Here is a 14,164-nt window from a genome sequence, read left to right on the forward strand (position 1 = left end):
ATTCTAAGACTGTTCATTTTTAGAATGCAATAGATTTGAAAAACACATGCCCTCAAACAAAACCTGTGTACACCTTTGTGCCAAAGATATTTGGTCTCACAGTGTGACTGGAACAATAGGAGTATATTAACTCTGAGATACATATTACACATTGAACTTTCAAAAAAACTCCACATTCCTCAGAGTTGAGAATGTTAAGTCCATCTTCACAGTTATACTGATGACTTGAGAAGCTTTGAAATGACCATGCCATTGCCTGTATGACATCAAGATGGGCCAATTTCTCAAGACGAAAAAAAAATCTGTTTATAACTCACTCAAGGCTCCTATTGGAAAAAATACCCAACATATTGTATATGCTTTACATAATTTCATAAGCCAAAAATTAGGCTTTTAAATAATTTTTTCAATTCATACCCACATTGAAAAGGCCAGAATTGACAGTAAGCCAGGGATAAAACAAACCTGAGGAAAGAGCTCTGGGAGAGTCAAACAAGAGCCAATGAGTTTTAATTACCACAAAACAGTATCTACAATTCCATAGTTTTAGGGGTTGGTTCTCCCATTGGTTTTATTTGGAACCAAATTCAATTTGCATTTACTTCTGTTTACTACTCTCTCTGATTTACCATGGGTGACATTGACCTTGTTTATAACAATTCTAGAATCTTTACTTTGACCTCAAATTATCAGAGTTCAAGCCCCATTTCCTTCAATGTCATCTGGTATCTAAATCTCTCAGGTTTCCTAGCCTGTTCATCACAGCTCCCACAGTTCTCTGAGCATATTCATTCACAGAGAATGCCTATCAGCATCCTCTGTTCCCCAGCATAACCAAACTACTCAATGTCTTCTAATTCTAGACCTTGCCCCATCTGTATCATTGTTCACACCATTTGTTTGACCTGATCTCTGGTTTAATACATCTGACACATTCAAAAGAACTGTGTGCAGCATATTTATAAGTTGTAAGGTTTCCTGACACTGAAAGTAGTCTTCCTTCTTTGTCTAGGTCTGCTTTCCTTTGGGTCCCATCTCAAGTTCTGCTTCCCCTCCAGCTTCTTTATCTGCCCATCCCACTGGACTCATATCTCCCTTTCACATGTGGCTACACTTGTTGGCTGCTCCTACTCAGTGAGCAGCTCCATATACTCCCTCTTGTATGGCCAAGCAGCTTCTTGAGCACAGGAATCATTTCATACCCATGTCCACATCCACAGTCCTGAACCTTACACTGGGCACAGAGGACCCTCACTAAGCAATTAGAGCAACTATACCACTCCCCAAATCCCATACTTCTCCCACGTCCCCCTGATGTGCCATATGAACAGAATAAACACAGACATAGGAACTTCTCATTTGGTGCATCTTCCAAACTTTAACAATGCAGAAACATCAGTGATATTCAGGAAGATATGGAGAAACTCTTTAGGAGTCACATAGGTCCTAGAAAATGATCCTTCCTGAAGACAGAATGTGTTACATGGACTCATTTGACTAATAAATTTGTACTTAAAAAATAAAAAGAAAACCTCAAGGAATCACATTCCAAGCAAAAGGATATATTTGCTGTCTTAATAACAATACTGTCTTATGTGGACACTAGTCTGGATATTATGTGCTCTGGAACCAGAAATTATGACTCTATGCTACATCAAAAAAGATATACCAACTATGGGGAATTCCCTTGTGGTATAGTGGGTTAAGGTTCTGGAGTCACTGCAGCAGCTTAGGTCACTGCCATGGCGTGGGTTTGATCCCTGGGCCAGGAAACTTCCACATGCTGTGGATGCAGCCAATATATATATCAACAATAGTTAAGAACTCCAAAATCCCACTTATCCAGTATCCAAAAGTAAACTGATTTTAAATAAAGGAATACTAGTAAGCCTTTGGCCTGGCTCAAATGTGTATTATTGGTAGGCACAAGGAAAGAGGAGACTGCTCTGACCTGATCACTGGGGTAGAAAAAAAAACCCTATTTTTAATCTTTACTTTAATTCTATCATTAATCTCTCAACTCTGATCACAGCTGCCACCACTGCCTCTCCCTACTCTCAAAGGTCAGAAAATTTGGTTATTGTTTCCATAGCAATTACAGCCTGACCATATATTATAACATTAAAAGGCCACTGCATTTTAAGGACAAAGCATATACACACACACACTCACACGTGCATCTAATTATAAATTTACTTTCATCAACCATGAAATATTCAAAAAATTCTCAAAGCAGATGAACTTTGGACATGTCTTTGGCAAGTATCAGTGCCTTATGCTAGTGATTAAAAGGAAGAGGAAGCCCATCCATTATCAAAAGACAAATGGCATCATCATAGGCAAATGGAGAAAACGAGAGCCCAGAAAGCATATCGCAGAATGAGTGATTACCCTGCAGTGTGACAGTGTTAATCCTGCTGAACTGAAAAATCCTTCTGCATTGGGAAGGCTTTATAAAGAACAACTAGAGGCTTGGGATTTACTTTATTGAAAATAAATGAAAACTTCCCCCCCACAAAGTTCCTGCTTTGCATTTTAGTTTATGTCCTTGTGTTAAAATAGATGAGATGTCTTTAGTTTTGAGATAGACAACAACTAAGAGGAAATGTTCAGATCTCCAGAGAAACAACATTTTAGAATAACTGTAGTAAAAGTTAACACTTTTGAAAACAACTAGTCCAACTATTGTGCTATCAAGGAGAAGAATGTTTATATTGCTCATCTATATTGCTCATATATAAATATTTAGGGCAGCACCCACAGCATATGGAGGTTTCCAGGGTAGGGGTCAAATCAGAACTGTAGCTGCTGGCCTATGCCACAGCCACAGCAATGCAGGATCCTTAACCCACTGAGTGAGGCCAGGGATTGAACCTGCGTCCTCATGGATACTAGTCAGATTCACTTCTGCTGAGCCAAGAGGGGAACTCCTCATCTTTATATTCTTAATCATAGCAAGATAATAAACAGTAGTTATCTAAATTCCAGAGACAAATATACATGGAATACCAATTGCTTCATATTGTAATAGCATCTCAAATAGTTCTCAGGAATTTGTAGACATTGGATTAGTACATGCATAGTTGCAAGTAAAAGAAATGCAATCAAAATAGCTTAAGCAAAAAGGAGAACAGGCTCATATATTTAAAAACCCAGTCATATGCAATCTTCAGGCACAGCTATATCTGGGCTTAAATCTGGAATCTGTTCTTTTCCTCTTGTTCTATTTTCTTCTATATTAGCCTCACTCCTGAAGCAGGAAGCTGGGAGGAGGTCTTGGAATGGGGGTCCCTTTAGGGCCTGTGAGCCCAGAGGGAGGCTATGTTTGGAGAGTCATGAGGAAGGAGAAGAAAGAGCCCCTGACAGTGATGCTACCCCAGCAGAAAGAGACCATTGGCTCCCAGCTGCAATCCCTATCTGAGCCTGGGAAACATGGTTTCCAGCAGTTAGGTCCCTTTCAGAGCAAAGCAGAGGAAGGCTGGACAAGGACTTATAAAGAAAGAGAATGACAAATGACAAGCATAAAACATGGGTCTGGAATCTACAACTCTCCTTTTTACCTAGCATGTCACAGGAGTGATGGGAACTAACAAATATGGAGTCCTTACTGTGTTCCAGGCACTGTATGTGGATGAACTCATTTAAATCTCATGACAGCCAGGAAGTTCTATTACTCTTTCAACATGACTACACATGTGTGAAAAGTGCAACCAGTGAAGTTCAGTTAGTGACATAAGATCACATAGCTACTAAGTGGTAGGGCTGGGTTTCAAACCAAGGCTGCTAGGTAGTCAGGGCATGAACTCTTTGCCCACTGCACTCTACTCTCTCTGCACTGGAACTTAAATACATGTGGAGGAGAGGGCCTTGTAAACGCTCATGAAGAGTTCTGTAACATGGCACTAGAGAACACATGGTCCTAGAGGTCAAAACAACTCACATTGTGTTTCAGATCCTTATTTTGCTCCTATAAATATGACTTCTGGTCTTACTAGTTTAGTATCTTCCCTATAAAGCATTTTAAGTTTTATCTAAATATTTGTGATTGATGATACTTAATAAGACAACAAAAACACATACCTGATCATGAGGTTACATATTTCCATTGTCAAGATGAGCTAAGCCACCTTTGATTTCCATGGGCCAGACTAGGTTCTGCAGGCTCTTCAGCAGAAGTCAGTGGCTATGCAGGCCTACTTGGGTTTTTTTTTGCTTTTTTTTTTTTTGTCTTTTTAGGGCTGCACCCGCGGCCTATGGAGATCTGCAGGCTAGGGTTCAAATTGAAGCTGCAGCTGCCAATCTATGGCACACACAGCAACATGGGGTCCAAGCTGCATCTGCGGCCTACAACACAGCTCATGGCAATGCCAGATCCTTAACCCACTGAGTGAAGCCAGGGCTTGAACCTGGGTCCTCATGGATACTAACTGGTTTTGTTACTGTTGAGCTATGATGGGAATTCCTACTCAGGCCTACTTTAATTCCTCTCTTCTTGTAATCATGTTTTTCAGCTTAACAGGAGCTACTAAAAACTTTTCCCATATGGTTTTTCCCATATTCTATCCTTTATCACAATTGTTTACATGTAAGAAACTGCCTAAATGCTTTAGGGAATGAATATATCTTTGTATTAATTAATTCATTCCAAAATTATGCATTGAGGACTTTTTGTAACACACACTATGATGCCAGGTGCTTGGACATGCAACCCCATGGAGATACTAAGCATGTAATAGCTAATACTTGTTGACTGAATGTGTAAAACTAAATTTAGACGGTGAAAAGCAGGAGGCCTGGGCTGTAATCTAGAATACAAAAGTGAATTTCAAAGATAATTATGCTTTCTGATATTGGCTTTACTTATTTGTCAAGGAAACATTTTGAGAGCCTTAATATACGCCAAAAGCTGTGCCAGGCCCTGGTGCTGTAGTGGTAAATGAGAACATCACTATGTTTAAGAAGTTTAAGTTGCAGATGGGAAGAGAAAAACAGGCACTTACAGTACAAAGCAAGATCAGGGGAAAGAAAAAGGTCTGAGGAGCAGGCAGGAAGGTCATCTTTCACAAACTTAGTGAAAGGGGTATTAGATAGTGTACTTCGGAAGCAGGAAAGTGTCACCTGAGAGCAGAAGGATGGAAGCAGCCTACTAGAAGAGAAGATGGAGATAATTCAGTGTGGCTGGGGCCTGTGAATGGGTGGCACATAAGAAGGAAGGAAGAGGAGCCAAGTCACCAAGGAAGGGGCTTTAGCGCCATTGTAAGAAGGATGGGTCATGGGATTTTCTACTTCTCCTAGAGGTAGAACAGTTTAAACTTCATTACTGATCTGGCAAGATAAAGAGTGAATCAGCACATGCGGATTCCACTTTTGATTTAATCATGTGGGGTCAGAGCTCAAAGCAAGTCATTTAGCAGTTTGGGCTTTATTTTCCTCAGACTAATGGAAGTAATGATCCTTGCTCTGCCCATCATCCAGGAAAATCTAATAAGTAAGGTTACCTTGGACATCTTAGTCTATGGCCAAGACCCTCCCCACCACTCCTTTCCTCTTGCACATCCCCAGACCCACTCTTCCTTCGACCTACTTCTCTCCCCAGCAAGCTGCAGAATAGGATGTCAGCTCTAGACTAACTCACCCACCTTACCCTCTTTGAAAACCTGCTTAATGGATGGCCTGATTCAAGCTGTTTCCAAAAATTTTCTGGGTGCCATGTGCTAGGTTTCCCACAAAAAAGGTAATTTCCTCTCTTGCTTCATTTGGTTCATATATAACGCTTTAAAGCAGGAAGTGATCTGCAAAGGTTTATCTTTCTTGAGGAAACATCACTTCATCTTTGATTATCCAAATGGAAAGTTTTATATGATACATACTTGTATCTATCTTCTGCTTTAGGGCTATGGTTATTTTTTTTTCCAAAATCTCTAAGTTGTTGTGCCTAAGTGAGTTTAGTCTCTCCTTTCTTTAATGTATTTGACGTAGTTTTCAAAATCATCACTTTTCCACTGTGTATTTTTCTAAGTTATCAAACAGTCCCAATAACCCCGTGCCCTGATTCAAGGTAGAAGGGGCAGAAAGCACACACACACACACACACACACACACATACACACACACACACACACACCCATTGTTTCTGAAGTATAGATCTTCCTTAAATACCCCTGAACTAAGGGTTAGAATAAGTGGATTTGGAAATGAGGAGGCTGAGCTAAAACACATTTTTAAGAAATGCAACTTAATAACTCTGAGCAGTGACTCCAGTGCTACAGGAGAGGGCAAAGTCAGACTCAATGTCTCAAAGAATGTGTAAGGGCTTCTATAAATAGGTAAGAAACATTTGATAGCACAGGGATCACTTGGCAAATACCTCTGCATGCCCAACACGTATTTAAAAATAGTTCAATCGGGCTTCTCCCTTAGGACAGATGGAGATTTTCTGATCTTCCCCAGGCAACTATCAACATACTTTCTCTGTTAAAAATAATCTAAAACTGTTTTTTAAACTTTGACTACAATCCACAGGAAGATATTATTTTTAAACAGTGACAGCATCCACCCTAAAATACATGAAACTGAACCAAAAGTTTCATGATAGAGTATTCATCATTACCACATGCAATACATACTGATGTTTTCTATTCCATTTTGTTCTCAGTGTTCATTAAAAAGGAAAATAAAACCCTGATGTGACTTTCAACTGACTTATGTCTCAAGTTAATTAGTTTAACCCAAGATAATATTAGCATTATCTGAAAATTTGTTGTTGTTGTTTTAAATAGCAATGCGGGGTTTCTACTCCAGATCTCAAACTCAGGAATCTTTGGTGTAGGGGGTTAGGAAATGCTTTTTTTTTTCTCTTTTTTTTGGGGGGGGGGGCACACCTATGGCATATGTAAGTTCCCAGGCTAGGACTAGAATCAGAGCTACAGCTTCCAGCCTATCCCACAGCCACAGCAAAACCAGATCCAAGCTGCATTTGCAACCTTCACCACAGCAATGCCGGATCCTTAACCCACTGAGCAAGGCCAGGGATCAAACCTGCCTCCTCATGGATATTCGTAAGATTCCTTTTCAATGATCTATAATGGGAATTCCAGGAAATGCTATTTTTTAAAGCTTCCAAGGCAATCCAATTGTGCAGCCAGGATTGAAAACCACTGCTCTGGTGGGTCTTGACCTTGTGTTAAAAAATCCTGACCCAGAAGTTTCAGTCAGCATTACATTCATTTTGAATCTGGAGAACTCTCAAGTGTTGACTTTTCTCAAGAGCATGTAAACCAGGGTGATTATCTCATTTCTTTTTGTGCTGTGAGTGCGAAGCATCAAAGTTTTATTGGTGTGTGAATACAAGGGAAGAATGACTTTATTCCATGTGCCTAAATAAAGAGAATATAGGTTGGCTACAGATAATGCTGGAATCTTCTTCAGAGGGGGAAAAAACACTCCAAGCTATGAAATGTCTGTCCAAGGATTTGGCATGGATGTGATGTGCCAAAAAAAAAAAAAATCCCACAACTTTAATCTATTCAACTGTTGATTTGTTATACTTTTGTGATATGGAACAGAGATTCATTTTTTTAAGAAGCTTAATCATATCAACATGGATAGAAGTAAACCTCCATCACTCAAATCCGATGGGAGGAACTGTGATCATTGTTTTTCTTGCATTACTCCCAGCTCTGAATTTCTATGATTCTATCTGATATATATTTATTTTCTCCTTACTTTGTTGCAAAAGATATTTAAGACAGCTTACGAAAATAAAATATAGCAGGATTAGAAGAGAAAAGGAGGAAAGGAGGATCAGAGAGCAGGGAAGGTAGGAGAGATGTGGAAGGTGGGGAGGTGGGGAAGGGAAACAGAGGAGGAAGGGGAGGAGGTCCAGTGCAAGAGAAAAGATGATGTGGAAACAATGAAACCTGGAGTGACATCTGCGCACCTAAGGCTGGAAGGAGGATAAAAGGGGACAGACGGTTTGCCAACTTCTCAGCACACCTGGTCACACAGGCACAGCCAAAGCATCTGGTTATCACTTGCTTCATCTGAGCTCTGAGTCTCTCCTGTGAGCTGTCAACTGCATCTCTTTGCCACTTCACATCATTCCTCATTCATCTATAAATTGAGGATAATGACACTGTGTTGTGTCCCACTCCTGGGGATGGGTTTTCATGGCACATTGTTTAAGTGAATGTCTGGAAATAAATATTTACTAACACAAGACATACTTCTTCAGTCTAGACGACTTAGTTGCCTCTCTCCAAAATAAGTGGACAGATGTATATGGAAACAAGGTCTTTCCAAATGGACAAAATAGACACTGAGCAAGTGTGCTGCTTTGGATGGAGGCTAGGAAAGTGATATCACTGCAAAAGCATGATATTTAACAAAATCAGTCAATGTCTCCTGCTTATTGCAATGCTGTTAACATGCTGCTCGCCTACATTTCTTAGAATTTCAGCATTGTTGAGAGGTCTGGCCTCTGAGGCCTGGAGGATAGGTAAGAGAATGATTTTGTTCAGGGGAAATGTCACCCAGGAGGGCCATTTCTAAAACACTGTTCCCTGTTCCTCTTTGTATAAATTCCATTGAGGGGTTGTTGGAAATTGTTGATATTACCATAATCATGGGCAATCTCATAGAAAACTGGCCTAAGTAATAGTTTAAAATAAACCAGGAAACACTTGGTAAAAACCTTTGAATAGAACCTAAGATGTAGTGAACAAAAGAATTTTTCTTCAAAGACTCATGTTAAAATACAAAAATATGCTAAAACAACAAAGGATTTCCCTACTATAACATGGACATTTATCCATACAGAAGAATCTGTGCATTTACATGTGGCTCACTCCTCAATTTGGATCCAACAAGGAAACAAGAAATTACACTCACTGATGCCCACCACATGGCTGGCCATGTACTGTACACTTTTGAACATAATCTCACTCCATGTCATAGCACTTCTTCAAAATAGGAGAAGTATCTCCATTTTATAGAAAAAACAATGGAAGTTCATAGAAGTTAAGCGAATTGTCAAAGTCACACAGGGGTTAAGCAAAGGCAGAATCTGAACACAAGACTTGCTGGGTTTCAATAGCCCTAGGTGGATGCTCCCACTGAGATATCACATGTAATCTAGAATTTCCTAGTCACACTGTGGTCCCAGAGCATGGGGAAGACAAAGTCCTTTCCTCTGGATATTCTCAATCAGGGATGGACAGTTTCTGTAAATGGCCAGAGAGTAAATACTTGCAGCCTTATAAGCCATGTGGTCGCTGTCACAGCTACTCAACTCTGGGACTATAGCATGAAAGTAGCCTTTAATGACCAGAGCACATGTTCTCCATTTCAGACTATTTAGAACTGGTGAGAAATCAGAAAATAACTGGGATGGAGGCTTCACTTCAACTCCTAACCTGTATTCTAACCCTGCTCAGTATCCTCTAGGAAAGCACTGCGGGCTGACAGGCCCAGTCACCAGACCCATAGGAACCTAAGATGAACCATAATGGCTTTCTTTTCCCGGCCTTGCAAAATCCCTGAAATTGGTACAGTGACGCAGGACCATATGTTTTCTCTACAATTTCATCTAGCCCGGCAGTGATGAATGATATTTTTGGTCCTAAGTAATTATGGCAAATGCCCTGAATGTAAGAGATGACCTGTCACAAGGATGTCTAAAGCAATGGCAGCTGTGGGGAACACCCCCACTTAGGTAAAGTTAATCTCATGAGTTCCCAACATGTCACTGTTAAACTCTAAAGCCAACTGCTGGCTCCTTGAAATTAACCTCACAACCAATCATGAGTGAGTCAATTCCCCAATCACAATAATTTTAAATTAAGGAGACATACAAAGAACTCCACTTCCCTGGAGAGTTCCCTTTTGGATTCAACTGAACCCTTTGAGTGAAGGGCATCCTATAACTCTCATAATGGAGAAATAAAACCTGTTAAAGTGACTAACCTTATGCTTGCAGCTGCTACCTCACTGGCAGAAAACAATCTTTTCCTTATTCTGTATAAATTTCTGGTTCTTACTAGCTCTGAAAAAAAAAGCAATGTATTTCATTGCATTTCACTACATCTCTGGCAAGCTGGATATTGAAATGGCACAAAGACGCTGACAATACTCTAAATGAATGCACTGGTATTTCTGTGACTGGATGTTGGAGGTTTTAAGCTGCACGATGGTGCTGTCTAAAACCGGTAATAAAACAGAGGAATAATACATCAAGATAAGATCCAAAGGACATATAATAGTGACATGTGCTTCTCTGTGACAAGGGCATAATGGAATGTATTGAAAAGAGAGTAGCCTTATAAAAAAAGAAACTGTGAACTTCTTTCTGACAACTGCCGTGGAGCTAGAAACGGGTAAGATATAATCCATCTTCCTTGTTCCATATCAGTTTTTGGACCAGGTTTAAAACTCAGTAGTCCATTAGTAACTTGTCACAGCAAGAGATGGAAGAAGTTTAGAACAGACACAATTTGGGCTCTCTGCCCAGTTCACAGCAAGCCCTTACTCCCTTTGTCTCGCATAGAGATGGTCACATCGCCCTGCTCCTCCATCCCAGCCCCCTGGCCCCAGCTGACTGGACCAGAGGTGGAGATGATGATAGATTTGGAATGAACACTGAGAGATCCTAATTTAGCTTGGTCTATTGGGCAAAGATGTAAACATCATACTGTGGAGTGCCAGCTTTTACCTGTCACATGAACTTAAAAACAAAAAAAAACATTATGAATTTCAAACTGATAGCACTTTGGATATGCAAAAAAAAAATGACACTTCATTTTTCTTTCACTGAAAACATTTCTGATTTGGAACTACATTTATTTTTAATGCGAAATATTTAATCAACTCACTTCCAGAAAAACACACAACCCAAACTAGGTGATTTCTCAGACCACGAAGACATAAACCACGGGCAATCAAGATTTTTTTCTCTGCGAGTCCTCTTCCTCTTGCTGTTATTTAACATATTTGAGACAAACGCCACTGAAGGGTTGCCAGATAAAACACAAACCAGCCTATTAAATTTGAATTCCATATAAATTTTGTATACATTCATAAGAACCAAAATTTTTAGTAAAAGTATGATTATCCCATGCAATATTTAGGATATACTTACACTAAAATACTATGTGCTATTTATTTGAAATTCAAATTTCACTAAGCCTTCTGTATTTTCAGTTGTTAGATCTGAAGCTAGGGAAGGAATGTCTACCTCTACAGTGTGATCATGCCATCCTCAGACTGACTGCCCGCCCCATCCCCAGCTCAGCCCAGTGGTCTCTCCATCTCCCTGCTTATGTCTGAAGATGTGCCATGGGCTGTAGTTGTCAGATCACATGAATCCTGCCTCTTGCTTCTTGCCCCTATTTCTAGGCTACCCAGTGCCCTCTGGTTCATTTACAGTCACTTTCATTTGATCTCGAGACCAGCCACTCTGAAGCCACAGAAGAACCAGGGGCTAGCTCAGGCACTGGCACCACGTCTGCCTTGATACACCCCTTCAAGTCCTGGTTACCTCTGCTTTTCAGATTGACATGAGAGCTGGGGGACAAGGGAGGCTTCCCAACTCTCTGAGTCTCACCTAGAACTTGAGCCAAGAGAGGGAAGAACACACTTATTCTGTATTACAGGGAAGTTCTGTTTTTTCTTGAACCCTCTGGGTTTTCTTATTCACATTTAATAACTGGTTCCTCTTCCCACACTCTTCTCCTCACCCCATACTTGACAGTTTATCTATGGAAAAGAAGATACAAACTAAAAATGGGTTCTGGATAATAAGATATTCTTTCAAGAATAACTTTTGCATTTAAAAAGTAAAAATTCATCACTCGATCTCTGCTTTCATGTTGATTATCTGATTACAATAAAACAAGCTAGAATTTCATAACACACCTTAAGCACGTGGGAAGTTAAAATTACTTTTATAAATCACTCCAGGCTCAAAGGCACATCAACACAATTACTATAGATTAATTGGAAAATAATTTAAATGAGAACCCTCCAAAGTAAAACTTAAGGAGCTGAGCCAAAACTGCCCTCAAATGTAAAATAACATTTTTCCAGAACAAAAACATAAAGCAGGAATAAATGAATAACAATTAAATAAACTTAATAAAGAAGTGAATTGAAAAATAAATACAAGAAGTAATTCTTATGGAAAGAATATAAGGTAAGCAAACTAAGTCATAAAACCATTTCAAAAATTAGGACTTCAGGCAAGAATATAAGGTAAGAATTAGATGATAATGATGAGATGGTATATATTCTACTAATATACTTGAAAATCTCAATAAAATGTATTAAATATCTGGGAAAATATTGAAACTGATCTCAGAGCAGGAAATTCTTAATAGTTGAATAAAAATGGGAAAATAAACAAAGAATTATCTCCTCCCAAATTTGTGCATAAGAGTTTTATCATTGACTTTTCCACATATCTCTAAAAAAATGATGTCTATGCTATTGTAATTATTCTAAAACAAATAAGACTGGCACTCAAAATACCATCCAATCAAGATAACATGCACATAGACACATGTGCATACACAAAGTTTATTTAATAGAAGTTTATGTATATAGTTTATGCATATAGAAGCCAAAATCTAAGTATACAAAGCCATCAATACATTAAGGCAATTTACTGCAGTTCAATGAGGTTAGTCAGTAATGTAGAAAATCGATGATCACATCTTACTTCGTTCAAGGAGTAAAATGATAGAATTATCCTATCAGATATTTTAAAAGATATGGTGAAATTCAGTGCTCATTCCTAGATCATTTTTCAAGATTCACACTAAAGATTGTATATCCCAAGGCACTTTTAATAAAATCACAAAGAAGATAAAAATGCCTTCTATTTACTATTATTACTAAACATATTTTTGGAAATTCTACCAGTACATTATAATTACAACTGCACAAAGCAAACAAAATTACAGTTACATACTGATATGATTATATATTTCGAAAATGAACAGAATAACTTGTAATCTCTCAGATTGATAAGAAATCTGGTAAGATAATGGTGGTCATCATTAAACAAATTAATAATTTTAAATTTAGGTTCTATAAGCCTAAGCACCTCTGTTTTTTAGATCATAAGGGGGATAGGAATGGGAGAAGAAGGCAGTTGCTGGTTACGGAAGCAAAATTTATGAATTTGTATCTATCAACGTAGATGAAGTATAATCATATTCACCTAACAGAAAATTTTAAATGACTGAACTTTGACAGGTGGGTTGTGACCAATTTTTATATTCCTTATAATGCCTGACATTATGTTATTTTGCTCATATATTGCTTTAAAAATGGAAAGGAGTTCCCTGGTGGCTCAGTTAGTTAAGGATCCAGCATTGTCACTGCTGTGGTAAGAGTTAGATCCCTGGCCCAAGAATTTCCGCATGCCATGAACATGGCCAAAAAAATAAATACATAACTTTTTTAAAACGGAAAGAAAATATTAGTAACTGATATTCTAAAAGTCACCTCTGTTGCAGTTAAGTTTTCTAGACCAGCTTCTTCAGCAGGGCTTGCCTCATCTACATTTGAAAAACAACTGCTCACTATGCTATTACATAAATAAAGATATTATTATATTTGCTTAAAATCTGTTTTTTTTCTACTAGTCCCTGATTTCACTTGAGTGGGAAGCATGTCTTACTTATCTAACACAGAAGAAGCTGTACACACTTGCAGGTTGAATGCAAGGACGAGTAAACTAACAAATGCTCATCTCTACTGGCAGTACAGAACAGCAGCTGATTATTAAAAAGCCAAAGCCTGACATGGATAAACTCGAGTAATAAAAGAATAGGTAAATATGAAAACAATAAACAATGCTGGGGAAAAAAACATAAAAACTGCATCTGATAAAAAGCATGGCAGACCTACATAAGACAGAAGGAAAATTCTGGCAACCACAAGGAGAGGAGTGGAGCTCAAGAAGGTGAGATATTTCCACCCCAGGGCATGTTCAGATGTAGGAAGGGCTGCTGAGACCAGGGCCAGAATGGGGAGAGGTGAGGGAAGAGAGAGTATGGCCCCCAGGTGTGGAAACCTGGAGTATCATCAGCACTTCTCCCAGCAGGCATTTCAAGAGCTTCAGGAAAAAGTGCAGAGGTGTTCAATATAACAAGGGCATTAAAGC

The 14,164-nt window shown here is 38.9% G+C and overlaps 1 protein-coding gene across 1 annotated transcript in view; it reads right to left on the minus strand.

Annotated features, from left to right (window-relative positions):
• The window catches only part of GADL1 (glutamate decarboxylase like 1), a 157,288-nt gene that overhangs the window by 68,051 nt on the left and 75,073 nt on the right, over positions 1–14,164 (minus strand). The window lies entirely within an intron of this gene.

This window comes from Phacochoerus africanus, chromosome 1, assembly GCF_016906955.1.
Source record: "Phacochoerus africanus isolate WHEZ1 chromosome 1, ROS_Pafr_v1, whole genome shotgun sequence".
Classification (NCBI taxonomy): Eukaryota; Metazoa; Chordata; class Mammalia; order Artiodactyla; family Suidae; genus Phacochoerus; species Phacochoerus africanus.